The sequence below is a fragment of the Neopsephotus bourkii genome, unplaced genomic scaffold (genome assembly GCF_033783945.1).
Source record: "Neopsephotus bourkii isolate Nb327-2 ecotype Australia unplaced genomic scaffold, CSIRO-AGI_Nbou_v1 NB_1792, whole genome shotgun sequence".
Classification (NCBI taxonomy): Eukaryota; Metazoa; Chordata; class Aves; order Psittaciformes; family Psittacidae; genus Neopsephotus; species Neopsephotus bourkii.
Genome location: NW_026902266.1, coordinates 5,843,505 through 5,856,816, shown reverse-complemented (window position 1 = coordinate 5,856,816; position 13,312 = coordinate 5,843,505). Strand labels below are relative to the sequence as shown.

Sequence of the window (13,312 nt, the reverse complement as noted above, 5' to 3'; positions counted from 1 at the left end):
TCCAGGACGTAAGCAGTCAGTGAAGGTCCTGGCTTTCCTGAATAAGGAGCCTGACCAAATCGCTACATATGCTTTGGCATGTTTTCTACAGAAATGTTGTAAGATGAGGGGAAAAAATTGCTCATGTAGCTCGAAAGGACTTGTGTGAACACTGAGGCGTGTGTGACTGCTGAGACCAAAACCAGACTCTTTGGCAAAGGATGTGCAGTAACTTGATTCAGATGAGTTCTGACCCTTTCTGCTTTGCAGGGAAAAACATCACCGCAAATATTAGGGTTAGCAGCCTTGCTCTTCAACAACTGCAGCTCTTTATTTTGGTTGTGTTCAGATGTTTGTCTGGGGTCTCTGAGGAATGGCAGTGCTGCTCCAAAAAGGAGCCTTGTTCCTCAGGCGCAACTTCATTTGGCAAGCTTTGGTTTGTGCTCGTTCCCCGCTGTCTGTTGCCAATTGTTAGATGTTTGTCAACAGAAACATTATCTCGCTCTTCTTCTGTTGCCTCATGTCTCCTCTCTCCCCAACAGTTTAGGGGAGCTGTTTATTAAAGCAGCACGTTCTGATCACAAAGCAGCTGAGCTCTGGCTATGACTTTAAGCCCAGTGAACTTCTCTAGTTTAAGTAGGCTTAGCGAGAAGAACTGCTTGTAGTTGCTCTTGAACAAATGCTGTATTGCAGGACTTTTGTTGTGTCGTGTCGTCCTCCATCCGCCACCCCCAGTCCTTTCCTGTAGAAGATACGAATTTAAGGATTTCAGGTTTCTCTTTCAGCTTTTTGACGAGTTTAATGTCCTTTCTTTGCATTTCTTGGGGTGGTGTGTCTATGATTCTATGTGGTGTTACACAGCTGGTCATATAAAATCCTTTGGCCAGTGGCTCGCTATTCATGCTCTAAACCTTTTGAAGTTTTTGGTAGCTGTTCTGTTGGCAGCACTCCCAGATGTAAATAGATGGGTGCCTCTGTAGGGAAGAATTGCCAAACCTTTTGTTCAGCATCTATAGCAGTTTATTGTAAAGTATAGGTGACTTCCTGTGACTTAGTGGAACGTATATTTTGATGATTTTTCAGTGCATGTGTTTGCAAAAGCATGGCATAACCTTGGCCTTTCTGCTCCAGCTGGAGGACATGCAGAAATTGTGCATAATTTTGTGTTTGTTTTCTGGGTTTTATTTTCTACATATACTATAAAACTGTTGTGAAAGCAGGAAAAAGTCATTGTTGTACATCAAATATTTTGGGCTTGGGAGTTAACAAAGTAACTACATTTTGTTAAGCTGCTCCTAGATGGGAGTGATTACTGTTTTGTAGCAGAGGGTTTTTCAGTGTGTCTTTCCATAGAATCACAGAATAGTTAGGGTTGGAAAGGACCTTAAGATCATCAAGTTCCAACCCCCCTGCCATGGGCAGGGACACCTCGCTCTAAACCCTATCACCCAAGGCCTCGTCCAGCCTGGTCTTGAACACTGCCAAGGATGGAGCATTCACAGCCTCCCTGGGCAACCTATTCCAGTGCCTCACCACCCTAACAGGAAAGAATTTCCTCTTTATATCCAATCTAAACTTCCCCTGTTTAAGTTTTAACCCATTACCCCTTGTCCTATCGCTACAGTCCCTAATGAAGAGTCCCTCCCCAGCATCCCTAAAGGCCCCCTTCAGATACTGGAAGGCTGCTATGAGGTCTCCACGCAGCCTTCTCTTCTCCAGGCTGAACAGTCCCAACTTTCTCAGCCGATCTTCATACGGGAGGTGCTCCAGTCCCCTGATCATGCTTGTGGCCCTGCTCTGGACTTGTTCCAATAGATCCATGGCCTTTTTATGTTGAGGACACCAGAACTGCACACAATACTCCAAGTGAGGTCTCACGATCCATTCTGGATTATCTCTTTTTGCACCCTTTAGGGAGAAATGCTAAGTCGCAGAAACCAGTTCTCTTATTTCTCAAACGGGTGCATTATCTGACCGTACCTGTGTTGCTTCATCTTGCTTTTCAGTGTTTGTTCTGTACAACATAAACTCATCCTATTCTGCAAAGAGCTTAGTGTAAGAGCACAGGCATTAGCTAGGAGCCTAGATAACAGGAAGTCAAATCAAAGTTTCCTTATTGCAGAAATTGGGTATTTGTGCTTAAGGAATCGTGACCCCAGTGATGGTGAAAGAACGAGCCACACGGGAGCTCATTTAGGCTGAAAATGGTGGCTTGTTGGTGACAGCTGTGGTGGGATTTCTTTGAACATAGGCATCCACAGCTGAGCTTTCTCCACTTAATTGTGGAGAAGAGCAGGGAACTTACAGATGTGGTTGAAGGCAGAGGTGCAATGCCAGCCCAGTACAGCATGGCCAGCTCACTTGTTAGCACTTACATTGTAGTCATATGAAGTTAAATGAGATGATTCCACATTACTGGCATGTTTTTTCACTATTTCAGAGTAAGTGTGGGACAGAGGGTATCAAATAACACTTTTGAGCCTGTCCACCTGAACCACTGCTGAGTTTCGTGTGTTCTGTACAGAAGATGAATCAATACTAAACTCTGGACAAAGTAATTTTTCTTCTGTTGGTTAGGTCTACGAATGGCTTTGTGATTAGAGCAGGTGTCTTGCTTGCGTGTAGCATGGTGTCATTAACAGCCTACTGCATTTTAGGCTTTTTTCTCAGGCATAACTGGGAACTGTCATCACCACTGCCCCCACCCATCTTCCACCCTCCACAGGCTGCCAAGGACTTACAGGAATTCACAGCAGACAAAGAGTAGAGCGCCCATTTTCTCTTCAGATTGCCCTGTTTCTCTTTCTGTCCTGGTTGTGAATTATAAAGCTCTCTTGTTCTGGTACAGTGGTCAGGCAGTATGATTTTCCTCCATAGGAAATTCATTGTACATCATTCACATGAGTTGCATGTACTTAAAAGCAACTCACTCTTGAGGCTTTTAAAGTACAAGTTGTTTTCATTAGTTAGTAGGTCTGAGCCCTCCTAGCTGCTGTGTGCCAAAGGGTGTCACTAGTAATAACAGCTGCCAAAGGAAAAATGCGTACGGGGAGGAAGCATGGAGGGATGTGTGTAGAAGCAAAAAGGCTTTGCATGAAGAAGCAGCAGCCCTCAGAAGAGTTTAAAAGAGTGTGAGGAAAGACAAATGAACCAGAAAGGGGGGGAAAAGGTAACAAAAGCAACAGATGTGCTCTCAGCCTTTCTCATTAATTTTTTATGAAAGCTACTGTTAGGTTTATTACTCCTTTAAATTATTAGTGATTCAGCTATGAAGAACTCTGGAGATGCTTGTATCTTTCATCATATGGGCTAGTAGACTGTGTTTAACATTTCAGGGATGGGGCCAAGACTACACACTTGTAATGATTAAAAAATATTAAAATACCATTAGAAAAGTGTCATCTCCCCTTTAAATTAATCACAGCATAGCTGCGGTGAAGTTCTGTGTATTCCTTAGCACAACGTTTAATTAGGGCTCTCGTTTCACTTCAGATATTTTTGAAATAGGTTAGTCTCATTTTTCCTGTTTCATGTAATGAATTGTGTAATTATTTAGCCCATAGTTAGGGAGGGGGAAAAACCCAAGATGGACACAGTTTTCCTGTTTGGTTGTTTGTTTTTTTTTCTTCTGTGTTTTGCAAGTTGGTGGCTCTGCAGAGAGGTAGAAGGGGAAAGGGGAAAAAAATGCAATGTAAAACCATGAAATATTATTCTACTTTTTAGCATTATTTAAGTGTTCAAGTTTTTATGATGCAGCTGATTACTGCTGGCTTCCTTGCAGAGGTGTGATTTTTACTGGCCTCTGAGGCCAGCACAAGCGGAAGGAAGACTCGGGTACATGAGAGATCCCTCTCTGGTCCCAGTGGACAACTGAGCTGGTCATAAGTGTTCTTCAGGGCAATGTGTTGGTGACTTCAGGACAGAGTGTTCACTGCCTGTGCCAGTACTGGAACCTGAATTCAGGCACTTGAGAGTGGCTCAGAACTGCAGCGCGTTTGCCGTGCTGTGGCGCTTCGGGTCCTGTGCAGGTGATTTTTAGAGACTGCTGCTTATGCAGCTTTGTAGCCAGTGTGTTTCCTCTTAAGTTTACAGTGAAATCAAGTCCCTCTGGGATAGTTGACTGCTAATCAGTGGTACAGTGTCAGGAAAGAGGAATGGTGCAGGCTACAGAGTTGTGATGGCATTGTGTAATGAATTCTGATAAAGTACAGTGTGGTGTATGTGTGCACGCAGCCCAGGATGAGTGCGGGAATAGATAACTGAAAACTTCTCTTTCTCAAGAAAGCCTCCCTCCGTACAGCAATGTGCAGGGATTGATTTGGATACCAAGCAAAAAATAACCCCCCACCCTCCTTGCGTAGGTGTGCATTGGCATTACCAACAAAGTGGGATTTTTACAGGTGCTTTTCAAGTGTAGTAATTTGTCTCCAGAGATAGTGTGATAATGATTGCTTCAGTCAGGTGAATGAGCAGGTTTGTGTTGGCAGCCTGCATGGTGCTGTGTTTTACCACATCCAGCACTCAGAAATTTTTCAAAACTTAAATTCCTTGCCTATTCCTCAAATAATTCCTGGCAGCTGAAACCAGGACACAAGATTAGGAAGAAACCAGGTTGGTCTGATCTTGGATTCTGTTTTTTAAGTGATTATGCAAAGTCCTTTTAGACGTGTTTATAGAAACCCACATAAGGTGGGTAGAAGAAGAGTGTTTGGCGTGACTGCCTCTTCTCCACTGCCTTGACTCTCATTGCTGAAGACAGCTATTGTCTGTGATGCTCGTGTATTGACAGGACTAAAGCAGATATTAAAAAAACCCCCAAACAATGCTGTGTTATCCTAATTCAGGTAGAAACATTTTAAAAACAATTTAGTGTGGTTTATAGCGTTAAAAAGTAATTGGGAAGAGCCTCATTTAACATTAATCTGATTATTGCAGGAATGAGTACAGGTGGACGAGAAGGAAGGAGGGCAGTGTGGGAAGGGGCTTGTAGGCAAAATGCTCTTCAGAACCATATCAGTTATTTTTATTCTGTTCTTTTTCTTTCTCCCTCCCACAACTTTCCATTGTACCAAAATAGTTCAAAATGTTTATGTTTCAGGGTAACTGACATCACCAGTTGTCGTGCTGTGTTTTACTGAACATTTCTCTAACAGGAGGTGGTTCCTTGTTCTAGGACAACGTTTCAAGACTCTTCCCCCAGCTACTTGTAAAGGACCAGTGACACTACAGGGCAGTAACATCCTGTTCTTTGGCAAGGTGTGACCAGGCAGGAGGAGCTTTGTGGCATCTCTTCTGTGCGTATGAAAGCACAGATGTGCTGTGGAGATGGTTCTTTGATGCGAGCGTCCTGTCCTGAGGACAGTGGGCTGCAGTGGAGGTGGGCTTGAGTGGCCTCGCCAGCCTGGTGGACAGGCTAAGGAAGTTGGGGCTGTTCAGCCTGCAGAAGGCTGAGTGGAGACCTCATAGCAGCCTTCCAGTATCTGAAGGGACTGTAGTGATAGGATGAGGGGTAATGGGTTCAAATTTAAACAGGAGAAGTTTAGGTTAGATGCAAGAACGTTCATTACCATGGGTTCTTTACTCCTCCATTTCTTTGGGATAGTCGCCTGACTGTTGTTCACCTGTATTTGCTGCAGGAGTGTCATGATCCTGGTGCATTTGTGAAAGTTGGTGAACCACATACAATGTATTAACTTATTAAAGTCAGTGCCTTTCTTCAGAGGTGTTTACAACATCGAGCTGTATTTTGGTTATGTGTTCTACATCCTATGAAGTGATACCCAGAGTGAGAGGACTGCTAAAATTCTTTGTGTTGAAATAATCCTGTAAGGTGTCTCCAGAGCTAATATAGGAAGGGCATCTGCCCAAGGCTTAACAAGGTGCGTTTTCCTCTGGGTTAGGGGCAAAAGTATGCTGCTTTTTTCTGAAGATTCCCCCCAGCCACTTAAAAAAGAATAGATTGGGTTGTAATATCAAACTGAGGTTATTTACCCTTCCTTTATCTCATTGCCTTGGTGTGCGTCTGTTTCATTGTAGGTTTTGCTCCAGATTTTAGCTGCTTGTTTCTGCCTGGAAGATGATTTCAGTTCATATACTTGCAAAAGTATGAGTGTGCAACATCCATCTTTCTGTGAGCTAACTGCAATTCCTGGTTTGCCTCTTTGCTTCCTGTTACAATAGCCCATGATTCCAGTGCTGCTCTTTAAGGAGAAAGTATCAATTTCACACTTAATTTCCGTGTGCTGTTCTCTGGTATCTCAAACTGTCTGTGCACCCCAAGGTCTTTACCAGGTACGCTTGTAGGAGAAAGTAAATCCTCTGTAGAAGAGCTTTTCTTTCACCATTCTTGATCTTTGGTGAAGAGTTGTGTTGTTAGGAAGGTGGGCTCCCACCAGTTGTTGCTCGGAGATGGCTAAGACAAAGTTTATCTGTTCCCCTGTCATAGATATTTCTCTGTGACTACACCAAAACTGAGTTTAATGAAGTGTGCTTTTGTTGAGGGGGATTTTCTAATCCTTTTTCTTAATCCCTGGTGCTGTGGGGCTCAACAGAATCTTAACTAAGACTTCAGCAAATTGCTGTCAGAGAAGATGAGATGTTGATTTCCTTTTAAGACCTGCTAGCACATACTTTCTAGAAAGAGAAGGGTATGGGATGTATGGATTAACCCTTTCTTCCAGTTTTCTGAAGAAAAACACCACTTCTTGGTATTAATGGCTTCATTAACACTGGAGCTGAGTTGTTCTAGTGTGTCAGAAAATGCTGCTCTGTGAGTTTTCCAAGTTAATTTCTATCTGGCACTGACATACCTCTGGAAGTGCTTTTGCTCAAACAGCAGGGGCTGATGGTAGCGGATGCTCCCCAGGTAAAAGGAACATTGTGGATGCCTGTGTAATTCCCTTTGTTTTCAAAAAGGAGGAGTCAGCAGTGAGTGCAGCTGTCCTCAGAAAGGCAGGTAGTGACAGAATAGTGAAACTCTTAGGACAGCTTAGTATCTGCAAAAAGTGATCTTGGCACACATACAAAGTGCATGGCATTAATGAAGAGCGAAGGCTTGGGCTTCCTCATGGTGATTTATAACAATTCACACGCAGGAGAGATGACATGAGGTGTACCTTGACTCACACTCCAGTCAACCCAGATCTGCTCCTCAGTCTCATGTGAATGCACATTCCCGATTCAGAACACCAAACCTTACAGGGTAAGTGCTGATAATCAGCAGGATGCATTTGGCAAGGCAGGGGAAAGGAAATTGTGACAAACGAGGTTTTGCTGATTCTTCATTACACAAAGGCCTTGATTTTGATGTGACTGCTTTATTTCTTCAGAACAAACCTGTGCAGGGAAAAGATAAAACTGGGGTCTTGAGTGTGCCATCTGTGTGGGACAGGAGAAACTGTATTCTCTCAACTGAGGTACACGTTATTCTGGTTTTCAGCATACGATGCTTTTTTTCACCTCTAGATGCATCATTCAAATACAAAGATTTCTAAATCCACACATCTTATTTAGTAGTCAAGCTAACCTCAGTTACAAGCTTTTTGAGAGTAATTTCTATTGCTTTTTGAAGTAGAGAATTGGGAGGTGACTTGATCACCCAGCAGTGATACTAAACTCCTCCAGAGACAGACTTCTTCACTATTTAGGGACTGTCTTTCATTTCTTTGTGGTGAAACTACTAGTGCAGCTGCACACAAGTAGTATGGTTACACCTCTGCAAAACCAGTATGAACTGTTGGTTGCTGCCAGGAATTGAAACTGGATTTCTCAGATGAACAGTGCAGGCTATGTTGGAAGGGAGTGAGCTGGTCACAGCCACCCTTTGGTTTGAGGTGCGATGTTGGGTTGCAGAGGCCAATGTAAAAGTCCAACTTCACATTGTGTTTTGAGGAAGAAGCTTAGGTGTTGGTCTGTGCTTATATGAGCTGAGTCTACAAGAGCAGTTAAAATCATTGCTTGCCATTTGCACGTGCAGCCAAGGGAATGAAACACATCCAGCACACAACTGTGCCTCTAATTTTAACATTTGTTTTTGAAAATTACCAGTTTTCCTTAAGCAATCTCTTGGCTGGGCTTTCAGCATTTAATTAAAGGATGAGTTTGTATTTCAGCAAACCCTTGAAGGTGACACTACAAGTTTGACTGTACCTGTGTTTTGGGGTTTTCCTGACTGCTAATGGATCAGTATGTGTCTGTGGAGGGGCTTTACTTAAACTGTTCGGTCTCCCGTGGTATATCCTGAAAAGTAATAAATTAGGGTTGGGAATCACTGCTGTCTCGTGAGCTAATGAACAGTGGCTGATCTAACTGTACCAGTAATTAAACTATTATCTACCCTACTATTCTTTTAATCAGTCATTCAGTTCTTCTTTACTTTGGCCTGGGATTTCATAGAGTTTAGGTTTTAAACAGAGTTTTCTTCCTCTACTGTGCAAAAAGCAAAACTCTAATTTGCTGTTTCCTAGAATGGACTGAAGCGGCTGCGTGCTGTTGATGACAGAACCAAACAGAGCACATTGCATCATTCTGTCAAGGTTTAAAAGTCAACTACATGGTTAGAATAATGAATGTTTTGTACGTACTGTTTGTTAACACAAGTTACCTAATTAAGGTAATTCTTTGATTCTTTTTATCATTAACTCTCTTACCCTGTGAAGAGGCACAGTTTATGCCTTCTAACTATGGCTTTCAGGGTTTTTGTTTAACAAGGTAGTTCCTACTGAGCTGAAAGGCACTGCTGCTCCTCATGGATCTGATCGAAGGCATGGCAGGAGAAGGGGCTTAAATCAACACCAAAATATTAACAGAATGAAATAAAAACCAGAATTTCAGGTGGTGCTGATTCTTCACATTGGTATTTTTTTGCCCAACCTGTTCAATAACTAGTGACTGGGTAGGCAAGTGAATTCCTCTCAGTTGTGTCCCAGTGTAACAAGGTGCACATGTGTGTGCTAGTACAGATGCTTTAAAGTTGAGCTTACAGGTTCAGGCACACAGAACTGATTATGAATACTGAGGACAACTTGAGTTTATGTTGTTTACTGAAGCTCCTACAAAATAACTCTCGGAAGCTGTGTGGAGCAGCTATATTGTTACCTGTGTTTCTGTGTTCACCCTCAGTTGTGGCATGCCTGAGCACTTTTCTGTCTTATTAAACAACATTTTTTTTAGGTGTAAACCACATGGTGTTAATGTGAAGGGTTCAGCTGCTGAACTCCTGCTTACTGTGGGATTACATATGGGTGACATCTTCAAAGGTGGGAATGTAGTAGCAAGGCAGGTGATTAATTTGTTTTCACTCTCTTCCCAACAAAAATAACTTAATTTACCCTTCCCATGTAAGACACTTTTTGTGCCTGAGTAGTTGTAATTTGCCCAGTCCTGCCAGAAGCAAAAAAGACACGGTCCTTTACTGCTCCCTGCCTCTGGGGAGCTGAGGAGAGACACAACAGCTGGGACTGAGCTCAGCTGCAAGCTGACATGTTGCACCATGTTGAAAAATGCTTGATGGAGAGCACAGAGTGAGTATCCTGGTTACCTGGGGAATGCCGTGTGGTCCATGCTGCCGCCTCTGCCTGCGCAGCGGGATTATAAAATACATTTTTAAACATTTCTGTAGGCTTTTGGAAGTTGAGAAATGTCCAACCTGCTCATAATCTGAATTTTACATTACATGTACCTGTCTTCCAAAACAGTGTGTGGGTAAGGTGGTGAGATTGGCATGCACACCTAACATATTCTCTTTGTTGCGAGTTTTCTTTAGGCCACAGCAGTGCTGAAAGCTAGTTGGCATTGTTGGAGAAATGTATTTTGTTGTACAAAGAGAGCTTGCAAGGCAAAAAGGCAGTGAGGGAACTAAAACACCTCTTACAAAGACAGAACCTGCCTGCACCCTCGTACTCTCTGAGCAGAGCGGACTCTCTGCGTTTGTGTATCTTGGGCTATATAATACAGCAAGAAGCCTGTCTGACTGCTGAAGCCAGGTTGCTATGGTGAAATAATTCCCAGCAATTAAAGCACAGTTCTATCCTGAAAAGCAACTCTGTGCAAGCTGTGTTGTGAAATCCCACATTTATGAGGCTGTGAGGTTTCCAAATCAAATTTGCTTGGTTTAGAAATATAAAGATAGCTTTGCAATCTGCCAGCTCCACAAGCTTTGGAAGGGTTGGAAGATAACAGTGTCCTCAGTGGTGTATGTGCTCTGGTGGTTAACTCCCTCCCCACAAAGGTGGACTGAAGCGTACTGCATGTGCTCTTCTAGAAAGATAACAGGGCTGCATCAGAATAACCAGGAGGAGCAGTTGCTGCCAGCCCTTGAATTTAGTCATGAGGCAGAAGTCAAAGTAACTCTAAGTGTCTTCCAATGGAGGATTACAGGATGATAAATAGATCTCTGCTGAAGTTAACAGACATGTCTGAAAACTTACAGAGAATAGATATTAAGAAGTTTGTGTTTTTACTACAGCACATTCACTTCTTTCAATTAACAGAGGCCCAAAACCCTAAAGGAGAGGTGCGGGCTTGTTTTGCCAATTACGTTATTTTTACTTTTCCGTTGTTCTTTGCAAAAGGTTTTTCTGGCCTCCAGAATTTCAAATCCTGTTGAAAAAAACACCATTCTGAGCAGTGTAAGAATAAACCTGACAAGCCCGTGTTTATTTTCCCTAAAGTGTTAAGAGCCACCCAAAACTTACTTGCATTCAAATCTTGGGGCAGATCACTTGTTCTTACGGCTCTGTACTGTGGGAGATCTCCCCCCTGGGGCATGCAGCCTCTGTAACAGAACCAGGCTGATATCTCTGCCATTGGCTTCTCTCAGTTGAGAGCCATTCTCCTTTGCCTCGGTGTTTTAATTAAATAAATTTAAGGTGTGCTGTGGGTGTCTGCATTGCACTGAAATATTTTCCAGTATAGAGAAAAAAAAACATTTATCTCAGCTGACTTTAAAAGGTCCTTGGAGAGCCATTTCATATATAAACATTTACATATGCAGATATCTGTGGCTTGGTGAAATGGATCCTGCTCATGTTGTCTGGCTGCAGTATGGGAGTATATTTAGTAATGGAGGATGATGAGGAAGCATTTGTGTTGCTAGAATACAAATGACACTCTCCCTTTAAGGGAAGCAAAGGTACAGGAGCATCCTTATCTTGGCATTGTGTATGGGCCTGATGGGTATGGAGTGTGTGCCTGGGAACTAAAATGAGTTCTGTGTTAACAAGACAAACCCCAGGACAGAACTTCAGCCTGTTTTCAGCTGATAAAGTGATGAAGGGGTGGGCAGAGATGCCCCGGAGAGTTATCATGGCATGTCCTTTCCTGTCCCTTGGTACACAATACCAGGACTTGCTCTGAGGGTACCATTCTAGGGGAGGAGGAGTTGCAAGCAGGGGCAAATACACTACAAGACACATTCTCAAGCAGGGATTTGCCCTCTTTCTGCTCAGGTTTTGTCTTCCTTTGTCAGACAGCCAGAGATTTCCTGCAGTTGGGAACTGAAAAACAACAAAACCAAACCCAAAACCCACTACCCCATGTCTGTCACAGGCTTGGGCACCTATGGTGCAGTGTCCTGCTCTATGGCTTGTTTTGAGCGTTGGATAAATTAATTGTTGCAACACTGTTAATCTGTGACCTGCTGAATCTCATTTACCACAGACCTGATTTGGCTCCGTGTCAAGCTCTTCAAAGTTAACATTAGGAAAGATTTGTATCCTTTTTCTTTCCTAATCCCCAAATTACCAAAAATCTGGACTGTAGTACATCACTTTGGAGAAAAGTCTTGCAGAGGCTTCATGTTGGCACCTCCTGGTTTGGATGTGTGAGGGGCACAAAGGTGAAGGAAAACATTTCAAAAAGAACATTGGAGTATTTGCTGTTCCTACCGGTGAATGGTTCCACTGTATTGCATCACTGGCTCCTAGAAATAAACAGTCTGTTCATCCCCATCTGACATCACTTCCTGGTGTCCCTGCAGCTCTGCCCCACTCAGCCTCTCCTAGGTGTGTTGATTGAAGGGCAACCTGGACCAGTGAAAGGATTATACAGTCAGAAGAGCCTCCCCAAAGGCAGCTGGAGAGGCTGGACACCTCCTCTGGGTCTGGGGGAGGAGCTCTGGCAGGTAACCCAGAGAAGAAAGGAAACTCCATCCAGTCCAGCATGTTTCACCACAAGAATGCACTCTGCATTTCTGTAGCATTAACTGAGCTGTTCACATGCCTGGCCTTGCCTTGATAGCCATTCTTCCCAGAGCTGCATTGAAGATGGGGGATCCTGAACAGAAGAGGAACAGCAGCAGCAGCAGTGGTACTGGACCACCAGCAAATACTTGGTTGCTCAGCACTGTACTTTGAAAAACAGTTACTATGCAGCTGATACACTGCTATGGGCAAACACTGAGGTAGTGGCGGGAGGTGACATGCAAGGGAGGAGAGGAGGAGGGAGAGAAGTAGAATCAGAATCATTTAGGTTAGAAGGGACCCTTAACATCATTGCGTCCAACCGTAAACCCAACACTGCCAAGTCTTACCACTAAACCAAGTTCCTAAGTGCTGTATCTACATGTCTTTCAAGTACCTCCAGGGATGTCAACTCCACCACCTCCCTGTGCAGCCTGTTCCAGGCTTGACAATCCTTTCAGTGAAGAAATTCTTCCTAATATCCAATCTAAACTTCCCCTGGTGCAACTTAAGGCTGTTTCCTCTCACCCTATTGCTTGTTATTTGGTAGAAGAGACTGACCTGCACCTCTGCTCCTTTCAGGTATTTGCAGAGAGCAGTAAGGTCCCCCTGAGCCTTCTCTTCTCCAGACTAAACCATCCCAGTTCCCTCTACCACTCTTCATTGGACTTTTTCTCCAGACCCTTCACCAGTGGGCGGGTGGAGAGTCCTACAAAAAGGAGACAGACATACCAGAGCCACAGCATGTGCAGGTGCCCCACGTTCTCTTTGCTTTGCCAGCAGCACCAGCTGAAACAGTTTGCCCCTACAGAATGTTATGGGCTTTCTGTTGAGAAGCAGCACTATGAAATAATGTTATGGCACTTGTCATCCTTAACATGCCTGCCATGCCTTGGCACCGACTGTTTACAGCAGAGCATCCGGAGGCCAAGCAAAGATTCCCTTTTAAGGCAAAGAGCCACTATGAGAATCCAGAAGAAAAAGTTTCCCTGGCATGTAGGGTACATTCTTCTTTCCTCCTCCTCTTAAATAAACTATTAGTAACTTTTAAAAACAGAACAAAAATGAAGAAGCAGGGCCAGAAATGCTGCCAAAGGCATTTTATGCTGTGCAGCCCCCTTAGACCTGTGCAGTAACTGAGCCCTGGAGCTAAC

General features: G+C 43.6%; 1 protein-coding gene across 5 annotated transcripts in view; it reads left to right on the top strand.

The window, feature by feature from the left end:
• The window catches only part of MOB2 (MOB kinase activator 2), a 118,874-nt gene that overhangs the window by 86,257 nt on the left and 19,305 nt on the right, over window positions 1–13,312 (top strand). The window lies entirely within an intron of this gene.